General features: G+C 39.5%; 1 protein-coding gene and 1 pseudogene across 7 annotated transcripts in view; both read right to left on the reverse strand.

The window, feature by feature from the left end:
* Positions 1-19,806, reverse strand: part of CCSER1 (coiled-coil serine rich protein 1) — a 1,459,660-nt gene that overhangs the window by 1,207,489 nt on the left and 232,365 nt on the right. The gene's annotated exons all lie outside the window — the stretch shown is intronic.
* On the reverse strand, positions 1,455-19,106 carry LOC127483166 (proteasome subunit alpha type-1 pseudogene; annotated as a pseudogene).

The raw sequence follows: 19,806 nt of genomic DNA on the forward strand, positions 1-19,806 counted from the left end.
CCTCATTGTGGTTTTTATTTGCATTTTCCTGCTGACTAGTAATCCTGAGCACTTTTTCATGTGTCTGTTGGCCATTTGTGAAGGGTAAGATTAGGACAAAGAGATGTTCTTTTTGGGTTGAATTGACAAATTTCAATGAACAAATTTCAAGGGAACTCTGCAGCTCACCCTCAATATTTCTCAGCTCTGTTCCTCTTCTCATCATTGATTTTTCTCTTCCTCAGCTTCACAACCAAAGTTAGCAATGACAAACAAAACTTTGACTGAATTCTTCCTGCTGGGTCTTACAGACATCCCAGAGATTCAGACTGTCATGTTCATATCTTTCCTCCTATGTATTCAGCATCGCTGGACATCTGATCATCATTGTCCTCATGCTACTGGACTCCCACCTCCAAACTTCCATGTAGTTCTTCCTCAGGAATTTCTTCTTCCTGGAAATTACCTTTTACAACCACTTTTACTCCTAGGCTGCTGTTCAGTACCTCGACTGGAAATAAGACCATCAGCTTTGCTGGGCACTTCTCTCAGTGCTTTGTTGCTATTTTCATCTGGGACACTGAGTACTACCTCCCAGCCACCATGTCCTACTACTGCTATGAGTTTATCTGTAAACCCCCACACTATACGACCTTCATGGACCAGGGTCTGTATCCAGCAGGTTCTCTGCTCTTGTATGGGCCAATTCCTCATCATCTGATGCTCAATCATTCTTACCAGTCAGCTGGATTTCTGTGCATCCAATGTACTCCATCACCAATTCTGTGACTATGGTCCCCTCATAGACATATTCTGTTCACACACAAGTTTAATGGAATTGATGGACTTCAGCAGTTATGACATTGGTGGTCACCCTGGTGCTAGTTATTATCTCACACACACACATCACCAGAACCATTCTGAAGATCCTGTCTACTCAGCAAGTGGAAAAGGCCTTTTCTACTTGTTCTTCCCACATTATTGTCATCCCCCTCTCTTAGGGAAGCCACATCTTCATGTACATAAAACCTTCAGCAAAAAGGACTTGCCTTCAATAAGGGAATTTGTTGCCCCCTGAGGGGCATTTACACCCTAAGGAATAAACAAGCAATACAAGGATGTAGCAAGAAAAGCAGCAAAAATGCATTTGTTTTAATGGCCTCAAAATTAATGTAAATTTAGAGTGATGAAAAATATGTAACTTTGAAAAGCCACTAAAGATATAAAGATTCACTCATGTTGCAATTATAAATCTTCCAACCCATTCTATCACCTGCCAAATGTTAAGTATACAGTACAGTGAACAGACATGCAATTTATTGTGAAATTCTGAATTTGATTTGCAACCTAGCTTTGGATCACTTACCCACTATAAAACAGAATGCTCTTTCCTTTTAAAATGCACACAATCAGTGCAGCTTACCTAGACCAAATGTGTTGTTTGGAAACAAATCTGGAAAAAAAATCATAAAATGTTTTGCTAATTAAATTATTTATTCTGGTTACCAAGTCACTTTTACATGTTAGTTCAGTCAGACCTAAACACAGACAGCTCATACACATGCACTGAGTTTAATGAAGGCACAGATTAGCTCGGTGCCAGCACATACAGGAATACCTGAAACTTAAATCTGTCAAATTCTAAATGATATCATAAAGACCCAAAACATGTTGCATACAAAACAACACATGATCAGTAAATATTACCAAATGAGGGGCCAGCGCTATGGCACAACACGTTAACGTCCTGGCCTGCAATGCCGGCATCCCACATGAGCTGCTCTACTTCCAATCCAGCTCTCTGGTATGGCCTGGGAAAGCAGTAATGATGGCCCAGGTCCTTGGGCCCCTACACCCATGTGGGAGACCCAGGAGAAGCTCCTGGCTCCTGGCTTTGGATCGGCGCAGCTCCAGCAGTTGCAGCCAATTGGGGAGTGAACCATTGGATGGAAGACCGCCCCACCCCCTGCCTTTCTCTCTCTCTGCCTCTCTTCTCTCTGTGTGACTTTGACTTTCAAATAGATAAATAAACCTTTAAAAAATTACCAAATGAATAAGTGAATGAATGAATGAATGAATGAACGAACGAACGTGTTACATAATTTGGGGACAGGAAAGAAGTAAGATCTAAATTCCAGGAGAATCTATAGATGAAATAAAAACATACTGCCAGGAAGAAAAAACAGTGATACCATTTCTATAATTTATTCTATTTCCAATATAATAATATTTTAGAATATGTTTTAAAAATTAAAAACAGATGACTATTTTATATGTTAAAATTTTCATCCAATCTCAACTATTATCAGGTTTATTGTGTACATGGAATTATACTAGGTTCCCTACACCTTAGAATATGATACTCACAAGTTAACCCGATTATTATAATTTTAGCAATACTTACATTGCTAAGACACTGGCATACATTTTCTGGTTATTTGATTAGTTCCATCTCTTAGAAGTTAGTCCCTTAAATAATTAACAGATTTGATGGGCTACTGACATTTTCCTTGGAGACCATTGCACTTTTTATTTACATGTTGCTGGTATAATCTATTTTCCATTAGAATGATTTAGCATTTTGCTGTGCAGATTACACTCAATTTATCTAGCACTTCTGCCTAATTACACTGCTGATATATAGTGTTGTTTGATAATCTGGCACATGTTCAGATTTAGGGGAGCAAAGCATTTTATGAAACTAAATTTCAGTAAAAAGGAGATTTTACTGGCTAGTCATAAATGTTAGAGGAATAGATCCCCTCTCTGAAAATTAGCTTCAAAAACACCTTAATACTCTTTTACAGTTCAAAAAGTAATGTGTCTATGAAGAAGTATAAGTGAAATGTCTAAAATTTTACCCATAAATAAGCTAACTTTTAGTCTACTTGTTTTGTGAATCCTAGAAGAGGTCACAGGACTCCTGGGTCAGACACAAAGAAATTTCTTATTCATACCGAAAACGATAGCCATAGTGACAGCATAATGTTTATGTGTCTTTGTATGTGTATGTGTATGCCAATTCCCACAGGGCAACACAAAGGCTAAATAATATTAGCATATAACAAACCCTTTATAGGAGGTGAAGGTGGAATGCAAGCTTTCAATATTGAGAAGTAAACTATTTATTCACCCTGCAGGTAGATACTAATTCACTCTTCTGTATCTGCTCACTGTACAAATATCCCTAAACAATATTCTGGAAAACAACAGCGAGTTACTTTGCTTGAAGAAGTTGCAGGGCTGGCGCTGTGATGTAGTAGTCTAACCCCCAACCCGCAGCGCAGGCATCCTATATAGGAGCCAGTTTATGTCCTGGCTGTTCCTCTTCCAATCCAGCTCTCTGCATATGTGCCTGGGAAAGCAATGGAAGATGGCCCAACTACTTAGATCCCCGAACCCATGTGAGAGATCCAGAAGCTCCTGGATCCTGGCTTTGGATAGTCTAGCTCCGGCTACTGCAACCATCTGGGGAGTGAACCAGCAGATGGAAGACCTTTCTGTCTCTCCCTCACTCTCTCTGTAACTCTACCTCTCCAATAAATTAAATCTTTATTTAAAAAAAAAAAGTTGCAGAAGTAGGAGTGACCCAGGGAGAATTGTGTCAAATTATTTTTTATGGCAGCATCTTAGTGTTTTGAGAATTTTCCCATAAATATAACATTCTGTCAGTCACTCTGGTAAATCTGACAGAAGATGGAACCAAACCCATTTGATTTATCCCATGAAGCATTTAATTAAGACTACTAACAACAGAATTCTGAACAATATGAAACTGAATTGTAGTACTGAACTTAACCATGTCTCCAGAGTTGTAGACACAGTTTAGACACTGCCTTAAAAAGCCAGGTGGCTTTCTGTACTGATCCTGACACAAGTCATTAAGATAGGTATGGCAAGAAGGATTAAGTCATATCATTGATCACTTCAGCTGAGGACACAAAGAAATCTTTACTGCCTTTCAAACTGGTGAATCACACTGTATAGAAAACTCCATGTAGGGTGCAATTTAATAATGAATGACAGTCTTCCAAGCCTATTTTGGAGAGATCTCTGCAGTAATCTAAGAACTACATAATCTACTGTTGGTGTTTACTTGTACACCTTGTTGGGAAGATTGTGTTTATCAAGTTCCCAAGCCTTTTGACCTTATCCTCTTATCCTTGTGCTCCCATATCTCTGTGCTTCTATGGTAACTGGTGTCATGGTAACCTACAGGCCCATCTGCTTGGCTAGCGGCCCACAGGTCTGTTATGCAGCTGTTTAGCTCTGTGACACAATTGTGTGTAGTTCCAAATAAGCAACTAAGGGACTCTGTTAACAGTGGCAGCTTATGGATGTGTGGATGTGGCTATTGGTGAATGCAGCTTTTGTTTTATGTGGCTATGTGTGGATGTGTGTAGATGTCTCTGTGTGTGTCTGACCACCACTATGGACACAAAGGCAGATCTCTCCTGTGGCCCCACCACCTTCAGGGGCAAGCAGCTGTTCCTTGTGCATTCCTCACTGTTGCTGTGAGTAAACAAGATATAAACCCATAAACACTCCCAAGTTGTTCTCTGACCTGTCAGAATCTGATCTGCTTGTCCTGGGACCTAAGCCCCAGGTATACACTTCAGTATAGTCGGCAGGACTCCTTTCAGCTGAGCATGGAATCAGAGGGTGGAATTTAGGGATGGATAGCCACAAGTATGTGGTGGCTAGTGATTATGACTTGCCCATTAGGGTAGCAAAGGCAATGCCTGGGCTCAGAAAGATGTCCGAGCAGGGAGACACCAAGATAGCATCAGGGGCTGCAGGTGGGTCTTCCTAACTGCCTTGTGGGCATGAAGCAATGCCAAACCACTGTAGGCTGAGATCCAAGAATAGGGCTGGCTGCCATAGAGGCAAAAATGGATCCGAGGGATGCCCAGACAATGGCTGATGCCACCGTGGGATGGGTCCTCTCACCACCTTGTGGGCAGAGAATAATGTTGAGCTTCAGATCAAAATTAGAGCAACGTGAACCTTCCAACATACCTCAGAGGGAAAAAAATGGAAAAAGGCAGCAACTCTGAGTGCAGTGGTGGTAAGTTCCAGCTTAAGGTCATTTACTCTACCTCCCTTCATCTGGGAAACGGGTCAAAGGAATGGAGCAGTGGCTGCAGTAGCAGTGGGAGGAGCAATGAGAGACCTTGACACAGGTGGCCCTAAGGAAGCAACAAATACAGGAGCTCTAACACCCAGGAGAGGCATCAAAGACCAAGATACAGGTAAAAATGATGCTGCTACAAAAATGTTGCTGTAGCTTATGAGGGTGAGTGAGGCCCCGAGCCAAGGCACCCACTTGGAACTGATCTCAACACCCTTGGTTGTAAGTTGCAAGGCCCTTGGGACTGTTTGTGGGTGGCAGGGAGGAATGTTTTATCCTCCACAGTCCCAACTGACCCCATCATTGCAGTAGGATTCATGCATAGCATCTTGAAGACTCCTGGAATGGAGCACCCAGGCTTACAGCATGTTCTCCGCCCACTGGAGCTGTGCCACTCAGTTAAGCAGGTGCTATGGGCTGGCCTCTCCCTGGTGCTGAGGACAGGGCTGGATACCCCCACCACGGTCTTCAACAGCAATGCCAAGTGGGACCCTGGGGTTACAGAAAAGGTGAGCATCAACTGGCACTGCACTCCACTCCCCATAGTGGAGTGGGCAGATGCAGGCAAAAGCCTAGGGCTTCAGAGAAGCTGAGCACTCTCCTAGGAAAAGCAGCAGAGCACACAATCAGTGTGTCTTTCATGAAGAGCACCTGGGCCTTCTGTTGTTTGTGAGCCAGTGGGCTGGGACTCCCTGAGAGACAAGATCGAAATCCCAGTTGGAGTATTACCAAAGTAAAAGGTGATACTCCCAAGTGCTGGAGCCCAAAACAACCAGTGGAAGATGGAGAGAGAGCAACACAGCTGGCAGAGGCAGAAACAGAAGAAAACAATGCCACCCCTGGGTACAGCCAGTGCCAGAGACTACCTGGCAGTTATAATCGTTGAGTCCCCTGGTGACAGAACAATACTGAACCTCCAGTGTTATTCAAGGCTTCAGAGTTCACCTACTCATGGGGTATAGAGGTAGATGGTGTTCTGCTCTTGGAGATAAACCCAAATCAGCTGATACCTCTGTGCACTCAGCCTTGCAGTTGTGACATAGCAACACCTTATGTCATGATTTAATATATTAACCTGTGACTCTTGCAGATTTAAAAGCAGTTATGCGCATTTTGCTAAGCCATCTGGAGTCATCTCTTGAGAGACAGAAAATAGATTTTATTGGACTTATTCCCCAAATAGATGAATACAGCCTGATGCTGCAAATATCCTGGTGGACTGAATTCCTTTGAAACAGTGACCAACCAATTGGCTTCTTGGATAGGTGCTTTGCAGCTGGGCTGCTGTAAAAGATAGCCACAGACATTGACCACACTGGACTTTGTTATAAAACCACACTTGGATACATGTAAAGACTTTAGTCTGAGAGCAATATAATAAAACCCAATCAGTGTTGGAATAGTTTATGTAATACCCTATAGTTTGTTGCTGTAACTTGAATTGTTGTTATGGTCTTTGGATATAATGTTCCATACCCTATGTGTACTCCTAGCACAGGGACCTTTGCACAAACAATGTATATGCAGATTGTGAGGCAAGGAAATTTGAAGGGATGGACTGTCGGGAAGATGGTTTTTATCAAGTTCCCACACCTTTTGCCCTTGCCCCCTTATCTCTGTGCTCCCACATGCCTGTGCTTCTACAGTAACTCATGTCATAGTAATCAACAGGTCCAAGTGCTTGGCTAGCAGTCCATAAGTCTGTCATGTAATAGTTCAGCTCCAGGCCACTACTGTCTGTAAATTCATATAAGCAATTGGGGGACTTGTTTAGGTGCGGCTGCTTGTAGATGTATGGGTACAGTGATTGGCGAATGTGTCATTGTATGTGGCTATGTGTGAATTTGTGCAGGTGTCCGTGTGTGTGTGTGTGTGTGTGTGTGTGTCTGACTGTAGCCACTGAAAAAGAGGTGATTATCTACTATGATCCCAAGGCCACCAGGGGCAACTGGTTATTCCTTGTGCATTTCTCGTGAATGTGTCGTTGTATGTGGCTATGTGTGAATGTGTGCAGGTGTCCGTGTGTGTGTGTGTATGTGTGTGTGTGTCTGACTGTAGCCACTGAAAAAGAGGTGATTATCTACTATGATCCCAAGGCCACCAGGGGCAACTGGTTATTCCTTGTGCATATCTCACGAAAGGAGATATAAACCTAACTGGCAAGCCTTATAGTTTCCTATTAAGTTTAGATAATTGATTCTGGTCCTTGTTTTTAGAGGAATTTCCTGAAAGCAATCAATCCACCCTGCCCTGGTGTCCATATGACCACACAAGTGGCATCAATATGCCATGAAAAATGGCCAACTGACAGCTACTGAACTCAGGGTGTGGACGATGTCTAAATGTTTTGCAAATGTATCAAATAAGAGATGAAAACCCTATGGTCACCCCAACTATATCCAGTAGACTTCTAAGTAGTGTTAAGAGGACTGGTTATCTAATCATTCTTAGTGCCATCTCATGGGGCTTAAAGACACAGAACTCAGTTAAATTTAAACATGTTGACAGTACTACATCGAGAGAGCTAAAGCAGTTTTTTCTTCATGAAGAAGGATCCAAGTATGGTTCTAAAAGAGGAAGATAGTTTTGGGGGCCGGTGCTGCGGCATAGTGGGTAAAGCCACTGCCTGCAGTGCTGGCATCCCATATGGGCACCAGTTTGAGTCCCAGCTGCTTCACTTCTGATCCCTGCTATGGCCTTGGAAAGCAGTAGAAGATGGCCCAAGTGCTTGGGCCCCTGCACCCACCTGGGAGACCTGGAAAAAGCTCCTGACTCTTGGCTTTGGATTGGCACAGATCCAGCTATTGCAGCCATTTAGGGAGTGAACCAGCAGATGGAAGATCTCTCTCTCTCTCTGCCTCTCTGTAACTCTACCTTTCAAATAAATAATCTTTTTTAAAAAAAGGATAGTTTTGTTCCTCCCTACCCACCACTTGCATACCTCCCAGAGTCTAAACTGCTCTTTCTAGCTTGTACAATTGTTCTCCCTCCACAACCATAAAATTATCCTTAATTCCGGTAGCTACATGTTACTTTTTTTTCCGGTCAACCCCAATTCACATCTTGCCTTATCAGTGGGAATAGGTAACAAAAGGACAATGGAATTTTCTTAAATCCTTCAGAAACCCATTATAGCACTCACTTTGGGTCATGTCAACCAGTTCAGAGGGACTCCCTGAACAGTGCACTCAATCAGTCTAGGAGAATATCAATCCAAGAAAAAAATCAAAGTAGATGAACTAGAATTAAGTTTGAATCCTATAAGCCACATTTTGGCTGAGATGAGAACCAGAGGGAGACCAATCAGGACATACTGAGCCTTTCACTGGTGTAGACTTTTAATGATGGCTGCAGAGGCCTAAATCAGCTGTGAAAATACCCTGTAGCTGGAACCCAGATAAGATGACCTAATGAACCTCAACTATGACCAAGAAAACTTCAATCATGGGCAAGGAAACATTCATTATACTTTAAAAAGTACGGAAATTTAAGGGCATTGTCAGAAGAGTGATTAACAAACCACTGTTTGCCTCTCCTTGTATACGAATAACATCCCTTGGGGAATGAGTGTGGGAATGTAATGTACCTCCTTAGTCAATAATCAAGTCTGTTAGCTATCACCAGGTATTCTTCGATTTTCAATGAATTCCTCCTTTCAGTGTGGTTGATAAGCTCTTATAAGTCTGGCTTGTTTAAACCTGACTTGATGTAATATGTATGTACTTACCCTGTAAGAAAAGTATAAAACTCATAATCACACTCAGGCTTATAGAACAGACACCCCATGCAACTAACTGGTTATTTCCAGGTTTGAATCGTCATTCTGAAGGCCTGAATAAACATCAACTTTGATTTTTTTCACCCAGATTCATTATTTCTGTTAAGACAGGAGGTGCTGGGTGAGCTGATAAATAAAGATACATTGCACCAAATAACAGATGATACACCTACTTTTCACCTACCCTCTACCCTTCTGTTGGGCACTGGCTGAAAGAAGATAATCCTTTCCTGGGAACATACGCACTCAATGATCAAACTTCTTCAGGTTTTTTTTTTTTTTTGATAAAAGAGGTTAAAGGTTTAAAGTTAAACTCTTTTTGAGATTACTATTAAGGAGGGCATTACAAAGTTTAATAATGATACCTGTGGATGGGAGGCAGTGTGGCAATTCCACTGAACACCTCATCTCTCAGCCAATTTTTTTAAACTATTTTTTTTTCAACAAAGAAAACACTAATGTCAGACTAAAAACTCTAGAAAGCAAACTTCACGACAAAAATGAGTCTCTGGGTTGTAAAGGCATGGATGGAGTCAAAGTATCTACAGTCAAAAGGCACCACTGAGAGCCCTAAGAGGAGATCATCTGTTCAGTTTAATCAACGTGCCAGGCATGGGTTAGGGCAGTGCCTCAGCTAAGGAGATTCTGCTCACGTTGCAGGAAAAGCACATCAACTTTGGCAGGAGTTACAAGTCTTACATGCAGTGGCAGCCTCTACATAAGAAAAATAGCATCCTTTACCTTGTTTAGGTGGATGTGTTGCCATGTCAAGTCAATTGATGTTTCTGGAAAGAGTGGCAATCTGAAACATGAGCTTTATTACAGTTTGTCTGGGCAGAGAAGTATGAGCATCTACATGAACGAACAAAATAACACGACCAGCAGTTGAAATTTGTCCCCATTCTCCAAAACCCCAGAAAAGCTCTGTGAGAATTTTTAGTTTCTCAAATGGCAGATCAAACAAACTATCTGCAACTATCAAGGGCTAATGCAATCCAATAATGTTCATCAATGGAATTATTGGCTAGAGCTATGAAAATTCTTTGAGTTTTGTCCACTGAGCAAAGTGACCTAGTGCATTTTTAGTTTAATATAGCTGCTTCAGAGTTTCTACAGCTTCAGCAGCCCAGCAGATATTATTGAATTTCCACTAACCTTACTCAACACACTTCAGGCCCAAGCATTTAAGGGAAATTGTGAATCAAGGACCCACTGAGTCAGCAGATTTGCCTCAGAGGGTGGTGTGGGGAATGCAGTTTCCCCTGGAGGGATAATTGCCACTTACTCAATAAAGCTAAGGTGCATCCAGAGATAATCCAGTGTGTTCTTGTTGAGTCCTTCCTATCTAATTAGTCAGAGTTGAGTTCACTGACCCCCAGATGGGAACCTCAGGCCAGATGACCACAAGGCCTTCACAGGTCAGAGTTTTGACAAGAGCCCAGTACCAACATAACAGCTGCTTTTCAAAAGGAGTGACTGCTAGTGCTATCCAGAGGCAACAAGTCCAAGACCCCAAAGGGTACCTATCAGCTGGAAGCTACTCCCTTCTTCCAGAATAGAATTGGCAGTATAATCAGCAACAGTGACTATAGCTTTAAAGAGCAAATATGTTGTAGGGCTCCAAGGTACTATCCCTTCTCTGCACACAGCCATTCCTCAGTGGGAGGCTTTCCCCTGACACTTAACGCAACAGGAAAGTACTAACCCATACAATGCATCAAGTTTCTACTCTGTATTCAGAAATGAGGGGTAAAAAAAGTGCACAGAATTTACTCAGAGGGCCAAGCCCACATCATCAATGTGGAATCTTGGCTGAATCCCATCAATTAAATTTGATTGTCAAGGAAACACACCCCCTCCCACCCACTATCAACATACACACAAGGAAAGGAGAATTTGAAACAACCCTGGCACTGTTTAAGCTGATCTCTTTATACTTACTTCCCAGAACTCTGCTTGCTACCAAACTTCAAATCCTTCCTTATTAAAAAAAAAAAAATGAAGTGAAGGTCAATTTATTGCCTGACTGGCCATTAATCTGGTCAACATGTTCATCACCAATTCCAACAAAATTTCCTTGGATCCTTCTATCAAACCACACGGCTTTCATCTATCATCTTCTAGAAATATAGTATCTGTAACAATGCCATCTTTACAGACAAAACTGAATAACTCTGAAGGTATTAAGAGGTTACCTTTCCTGCAAGCTAACACGTTAGCCTGCCACTGTTTGACAGATACCTGCAGAAGCCACAAGGCTCTTGGCTTAGAGGAAAATGACTGTATTACTCCTAACAAGTAGCAAGAGTATCCACCTTTTCTTATGCCAGTTGTGAGCCGAAATTCCCACAAGAAAATGCAAAGGGTAACATCTGTAAATGCAGTGAATCACATTACAGGTGCAGAATATGAGCTTATACATTCAAATATTTTACAATTTTAAAAATGGCTGCCCTTTCACTCAAATGGAGACACTGTTTTTTCCCTATACAAATATCATGAAAAGACAATTCATAACAAAGATAGTGACTTTACTCATTAGACAACAAAGAATGCTAGGGACATATGAATAATTATCCTGTCAAAGGACTAGAATATCCTCAGTAAACTAGATCCATTACTATTATTTCAAATTTTTAAAAATACAGAGCAAATTATATTTCTTAAAGCCATTAATTATAAAATAAATGACTGGGTTAAAAACAAAAATAATGGAAATCCATATCTGACAGAAGAGGACGCACAGCAAAGAGCTGGTTAATTGTGATTTCAACAAGTACAACTATTTCCCGTTTCATTCTTACTATTTCACTGAATACATATTTTATTCCAAACATACGGCAGCATATTTAGTTTGGCAAGTATGCAATACTCTAGAGTACTATATTTTACACATAATTAACCCCATTGCTTCCAATACTTCTTTCAACCAGGGCAATATTTCTTATCCATCAAGCACCATTTCTAGAAAATCCTTCCTTGGGGCTGGCTCTGTGGTACAGCAGATTAAATTCCCAGCCTGCAGCACCAGAATCCCATATGGGTGCTGGTTCAAGTCTGGCTGCTCCACTTCCCATCCAGCTCTCTGCTATGGCCTGGGAAAGCAGTAGACGATGGCCCAAGTCCTTGGGCCCCTGCACCATGTGGGAGACTGGCAAGAAGCTCCTAGCTCCTGGCTCCTAGCTCCTAGCTCCTGGCTTCAGATGGGCTCAACTCCAGCAGTTGCAGTCATTTGGTGAGTGAACCAGCAGATGGAGATCTCTCTATCTCTCTGTGTGTGTGTGTGTGTGTGTGTGTGTGTGTGTGTCAACCTCTTTCTATAACTGTCAAAAAAATAAATTGTTAAAAAAAAGAAAATCTGTCCTAGTTACCATTTATCCTTAACTTTCTTTACACACACACACATATATACTAGTAAACTGAGTGAACTGAAAATAAGATATTTATGTGAGTACTCTTTGATCTAGCACACTACCCTCTAATCAGAAGACTTTCAACAGATATATGTTGAAAGATGGTTGGCTGGATGCCTGAATAGTAGTGTGGCTTAATAAAGTTTGGAACCTCACCATTGTACGTGTTGGCTATTGCCATAATTTTCATGTCTTGTATTCCTTCATATTTAGTGTATTCACGTGCTACCATCAGATTATTGCCATGTGAGAATCAGTTTCACAATACTACTTTTCTTCTGAAAACACCATAATTGCTTGTAATAAAATTAAAGACTGATGCCAAGATTCCGAGACAGTATTTAAAAACTTCTATACATATATATATATGTGTGTGTGTGTATATATATATATATTTAAAACCTCAATATAACTTTTAAAAGTGACCTATTAAGCAGCCCATACTCTAATACAACTTGGACATTTCCTCTTCTATATCTCCACTTGTATAATCCTCACAATAATTCTTTCTTCTTCCATTGCCTATTTTTGAACCTTTACGCAAATTCTATGCTTTTCTTACTGCTCCATTCAGAGTAAGGTATTCCATTTTAAAACTTTTATTAAATAAATTATCTAGGTTAGACCATAGAACTATGTGCTAATATAAGTCACAGATTATTATTTTATATTTAAGCATTAATTTTTGGAATTTATTTTTTCTTTCAGATCATACACATTAGAGTAAAAAGTTTATTCATCAGTATTCTAAATTATTCTAGTCACATTCCTTTTTTTCTAGGACATGCACATTTTTCACAGTGGATTGTTACAAGCAATCTTCTAAGTATGGTTTTTCACATATCTTTATTCAGCAATTGCAAGGAAATTCTTGTTATGACCCTGGTCCTAACAGTGGTTTAATTTTACATTGTTATTAACTTAACCATATCTGTTCATTTGTTCATTCATATTGAAAACATTCTGAACTAGATGACCTCTAAGACTACTTACACTTACAATGTTTTTGTCAATTATGTCAATAATAAAAAACAACAGTATTTTCTGTTGTCACGGTGCCTTTACAGTCATCTCTCCTATGACTGCTTTCCTCTTTGGCTAATTTACTGGTTGTCAGGGAACTGGTTAGTTGACATTTTCAGTATGTATGCTCCTATTCATATTTTGAATAATAGTATTACCTAAATATGAAAATGTAAAGTACACAAAGTGTGCTAAATATGTGATCTTTTAAGGAATAGCCATATATTTATAAATAAATTTTATGTGTATATTCAACAATGATATTAAATTAAAATATTAACATAATTAAGAAACATACCTATAGAATCAAAAGGGGCAATTCTTGAAGGGAATAATATCACAGATTTTTTTTATTTAAAAACACAGTACAGGGATTATTCTCTGGAAGGATACTGGATTCTTGAAGCAGGGAGATTTGAAGGAGATTAATTGGGTTCATTTTATCTCCTCCCAAGGTAAATAAACTATGTGCAGCTATACCTTGTATGACTCAGATTAAATTTTGAGAATTAGTTATAGAAAAGGTCTTTTTTTGTAGCTGCTAATATATTAGGCAACATAATAATCTTCCATAGATTTAAAGGATATAGAAAGATGTGCACAGGTTATATTCAAAGAGTTCACCATTTTAAAATAGATAGTTGAGTACCCAAGGATTTCAATTTCCACGGCCATCCTAGGAATCAATCCCTTACAGACACCAAAAATGATTTCTAAGATTATCCACTTTTCATCATAAAATTTTAGTACAGACATCAATACTACTACTATTAAATGGTTTATATTGGTCTTCTTAAAGAAAAATATACCCATTATATGCTTCCAGTGAAGCTGCTTGGCAAAAACATCTGGGCTTATTTGTAAAACATATCATCTGACCACCATGTACCTTTTGGTTCAAAGTACAGATTACAGTCACGAGTATGTGCTCTTCATATTCTTGCACATATATAATACAAGTACAGACTGGTTTATCACTTAAGGTCCACTAATTCATCAATTCATCAACCTTGCCTACAGGTTCATCAGCAGGCTAAGCTAATGTATTTCTCTGCGGTCTTTCTGGAAGACCTTCCAGGAATGGCAACACATCATTATCCTCATTGAATGTAAACTACAAGTCTTTACCAACAGGAAACCTGGTTGTTAGGTCCTGCTCTGCAGGAAGAGTTTCTCTTAATGCATACACATCATGGTTTAACCAGTTCATATAAACTGTATTTCATAAATTCAGAAATATCTCTTTCTAAGCAAATATAGGCTGATTGAAAATGGGTACCAATGGTTGTAGCTCTGCAGTCCAAACAGCATGTGGACAAGTTAGGAAAATGGGACAGTCCATATTACCAAAACTAGCAATAGGCAGTCCAATTCCATACAGTCTCTGTACACACTGTATTTCATGGTTTTTTTAGTTCTGCTTCCAGCAAGATGTTAAGATGAGACATAGGAGGTGGTCTGTTAAAGAAACATCCAGAATCCAAACACTACTGGCACATAAAATTACATAACAGTCTTGCTTGGGAAATAAGCCTGGCAGTTGAGATATCAAAATGGTTATCAACTTGGAAAATTTTCTTCCAATGATCTGCTAGCTCTAATATTCCCTTTTCAATGTAGCCAGTACTGCATAGGCTTTTGATTTCTGACTAACTGTAGTTGAAACTTGCTTAACAGCCTTCATTGCGTATTCAGTTTTATGAATCCTGCCCTGAGGGCTCCAGTCATATTATTGTCATATTGGTTGTGAACCATAGTTCACTAAGAGGTCTAGCTATTGGACTTCTCCATGGCTTATATTTTCACCAGTTAATAAGTCAAATTAATGCTTTCAAAGTTGTGAATTTCTTTTAACTTTTAAATCACAACACCATCTATTTTAGCAGATCTTAACCTTTCATTTTCATGTGACAATTTATACAGTCTTCACACTTCTCTCACAAAAGATAGTGAGCTTCATCCTTGGAAATGAAGAACATTGTGTTTGTGTGAAAACATGAATATGGGAAGATAGATTTCATAACTCTAAGGAAAAAGATTATTTAAAACCTTTTACATTCTATTTCCCCACAGTCTACTTCTATCTCAGAGAAAGTATTTTATTATATATTTAAAGGTAAAAATAAGTAGATATTATTTTTGGTTTGTGTAGGAAGCTCTTTCATACCATGTTATAAGAGAAAAAATTATAAACCAATGAATAGCCAATATGATTTCCTACTGTGCTCATTCACTCACTTCCCAATAATGACATTAAGTTCACAAGGAGCATATTTTAAAATAAAACATGCTGATTTTGAAAAAGTAACAAATAAAAGTGTGGCCCCAAATGGTTTTACAAGGGGCACAACAAAAATATCCAGGTAAGGTGACCACAGACATAATTTTATATTAAAAGCATCATTCTCTCATTTTGCATAACAAATGTGCATTTCCAAGAGTTCAAACCACTAGTATGTACTAACATGATAGGTGGAGAAGTGAATGCACAAAGACACATAAAAAATCACAAAATATCTTGTTTAAAATTGTATATATTCAGTAATAAGATAACATTGCTTTGTGTTTCACTTGACAATTTTCTTTAGCATTTTTTGGAAGCCACATGCTGTTATTAAATAATCTAAAGATTTTATTTTCCTTTCTATACTTGAAAGTCTCTGCTTAATCATATTAAGAAAGCTGAATAGCATTTGGATAAGTAATCTTTTGGAATAAAACTGAAACACAGGAGTGTACTTAAACACAGGAAATACAAAGCAAGAAATAAACTCCTAGGGATTTGGTATACTTTGGTAACCGTAGTGATATTCATTCAACAAGCATCTATGGAGTACCTATTAGATGTCAAAGGCTACTAGTATTTCTTTAGGATTAGCAATACAAAAATGAGGGGGAAAAAAAACCAACACCTCAATTTACTTGACAAATTGTCCTGCTCTTGGGCTACTGTTTATTTAAGGAGATAACAAACTCAAGTAATTACAAAATACTATGATAAATACTTGATTAGAAACTGCCAAGGAGATAAGTAATCTAACAATTATATAAACCAGGAATCAGAGACTGGAACTACTTCAACTGTACATTCCCCTGCTCATGCTGATTCCCAGCTTTACCTTATGGCTATGTTTCATGTGCAGAAAGAAAATCTTACCAAAGTTTTCTCACATGTAAAATAGGGATAACAGAGTTATTGTGTGGAGTTAATACTTACAAAGTCAGTGTCATAGACAGTACAATATCAACTGTTTAATAATAAGGTACATGTACTGAATTTCAAACATACAAATCTAAAGACTGACAAAAGTGGTTTACTCATAGGCAACCCTTACATGAAAATATCGATGTTACATGGTCTTTAACTGCAAAGGAAGAAGCCTATTTCACTGCAATTGGACTGTAGCCCACGGAGAGATGCCTTTCTAGTGTACCAAAAAAAAAAAGTCCTGATAGAGTAGATGGAAGACCAAAAGCTGAGGGACATCTGTAGCTATGATGATCCTGTAGTGTGCGGACAGCAAAATTGGAAAAAACACTGGAAAAGAAATTATTGAGAAGGATGTATTTGGGACTCTTTTCTAACTAACTTGGTCCAATTTTAATGTTCAGATATTCTACTTTTTGCTGGAGAAAGATAGCTTACATAATAACTAGAGAGAAACAAGCATGCATTTTCAATAATACTTAGCTTTTGGTTCTCTAAACAAAACAATTTATGATGACTACACTTTGAGATGATTGTACTAATTAATGCTTTGAAAAAATTTTAATAGCATTATTTTTATGCTTTTGTGATATCTATAAAGCAATGGATGTCTTCTTAAATGTTAGAAATAATTTTAACTAGAAGAGTTAAATATTAAGTACATGTCATTTTGGCATTTCAGGTTTCCATCAAAACTCTCCATTCCCTAACTCTCTATGAAAGACAGTATAAAAGAGAAAGTAAAGGGTATATAATTTTACTGCATGTTCTGGTATTACCTGACAATATTTAATTTCTTGAACGATGACATAAGATGTAAGATCCCTGGATTAGAATACAAACATATTATTCAAAGCAACAGTAAAAAACAGTCAATATTTCATGCATTCTCTGAGCCTTAAGTTCTATTAAGGCAACATAAAAAAGGACCATAGGTTACCTGCAGATGCAGTGGAATGCCCCCACAGAGAGGAATATTCAGTCTGATGAGCCTGAGTCATTTAAAATGGGAAGGGTAACCTTGCTTGACTTTCGACCCAAAGGGAGGGGCAGAGAGGAGGCCACCCTGGTTTTTGCTCAAGAGAAACACTGTATCTACCTTCCAAGACTGTCATTCCCATACAGACTTAACTGAAAAGGTTGTCCCAACTCAAAGGCAGTGAGTGCTTCTTCTTCCAAGACCTGCAGACACACGATACTCATCTCCTGACACCCTATGGCCCACCAAAATACGGCCTGTATTAGTTAAATATTCATGCCAAATCAACCATGAGGTGTAGGCTATCTTGACACATTTGGGTTTAATCCAATATTTCCAGAGAAACATCCAACAATGACACATATAAAAATAAGCTCTAAATTCATTTGAAGCTAATTTTGCAGAGCAGATAGCAAAAGAGAAGTGGAGCAGAAGCAACCACAGAGAATCACAAAACCTGCACTACTCACAAGGGTTGCTAACAATTATTAAAAGCCAACTGTGTGTTGATATCTGAAGCAATAATAAAACTACTAACAATTATAATCCCACTAAATCCTCACAAGTATATAAATGTTTCATACACACATTATTTTTGCTCTGCAGATAAGTAAACTGAGGGCTATGTGATATGTAACACAACAGCAAAAGTAGAACTTCAAGCCAAAATTTCAGTAATCTGCTTTCTAACTATTATTGTAAACTATTTCATAAACACTATATACATTTTAAGAGTGCATGTCTTTGGAAATGAGAAGTATAGATTTTCATGTTTTAACAAAATTGCATTTGACTCCTTTTAAGAATACTAGATAGAAAATATATTGACATGATGTCACTATCAGTTCTTCAAATTCTTTACCTACATAAATTAACTATGAATGTACTGATCTGTAGTTACATAAATTGGTATGTTAAACATCTTTCTATTTTGGCCCTCCATTATGGTTCCAGAGAAGCAAAAATATTATGGTGAGGGGTCAGAGTTGTGGTGCAGCAGGTTAAGCCCCACTTGCAACACCGGCATCCCATTTCAGAGCATCAGTTCAAATCTCAGCTACTCTCCTTCAGATCTGTCTTCCTCCTAGTGTGCCTGAGTAAGTAGGGGAGAATGGTTCAAGTACTTGGGCCTCTGCCACCCCATGGGAGATGGGGACAGTTCCAAGCTCCTGGTTTTGACCTCAACCAGCCCAGGTTGTTACAGCCATGTGGGAAGTGAATCAGCAGATGGAAGAGAGATGGATCTCTCTCTCCTATCCTCCTTTACAAATAAACCCTAAACAAAGAACTGTTATGAAGAAAGCAGAGCATTGTAAATAAAATTAACTCTTAATGTTGCATAGTGCATTGACAAAACAAAATTTACTTCTGAAGGAATATCATCTTTTCTGTACAGTAAATCATAAGTTCCTCACTGACCATTATCAAGTATATAGGTGGGTGCTGGCAGAAACAGAGCTGTGAAGAACTACTCGCTGCCTAGTCATCCTAGAGGGGAAAAACTCGTAAGGGAATGAAGACTCTACATTACCAAGCTCCCTATCTTACAAAATAAACATAACCTTCACATGTGGATTCTTTTTGATTATCAAATTGTAAACTGTCGCTCCCCCTCTTCGTGGAGGAACGACACAGGACCCTGCGCTGTTCTTTCGTCTGCTCGGCCCTCCCCGGGTTTGCTGCTGGTTCTTCCCGGGTTGGCTACTATCCCTTCCACCTCCGTGGAAAGGCAGTTCCCCCTGGCCACATTCCCCACTTCTGCAGGGGAGCGGCACACCGCCGGCCGGCTCTTCTCGGGGGCTGCACAGGTGTTCCTTCAGCTAGATGTTCCCCTTAGATGTTCCTGGTGCATGCCGTCTCTCTCCTCCTTTATAGTCCTCCTCCGCCAATCCTAACTCGGCTGCCCACACGCCGAGTACGCTGCTCTCCTCCAATCAGGAGCAAGTCCTACAGTTTATTAGTTGAACTGGAGGCAGCTGTGCGGAAGCTGTTTACTTCTCTCCCAGCGCCATATTGTGGGAGAGCAGATGCATACAATAAGTCTTAATTCCAGTAACTCAGTCTAGTCCGGTTTGCTCCCCACAGATCCCCCTTTCTTTTTATTTTTGGCGTTGATACGCGCCTGTCTTCGGTGTCCCGCGGCACACACTCTGCTCTACTTGCTAGAGTTGCCACAGGCTCTTACAAGTCCTATCAATCAGGCAAACCGAATCCGGGTCCTCTCTTCGCCATGTTGTGAGGAGGTTTTTAGGCGCTGATGCGTGCCCTGCAGCGCATGCTCTGCTCTGCCTGCAG

This window comes from Oryctolagus cuniculus, chromosome 8, assembly GCF_964237555.1.
Source record: "Oryctolagus cuniculus chromosome 8, mOryCun1.1, whole genome shotgun sequence".
In the NCBI taxonomy this organism is placed as follows: Eukaryota; Metazoa; Chordata; class Mammalia; order Lagomorpha; family Leporidae; genus Oryctolagus; species Oryctolagus cuniculus.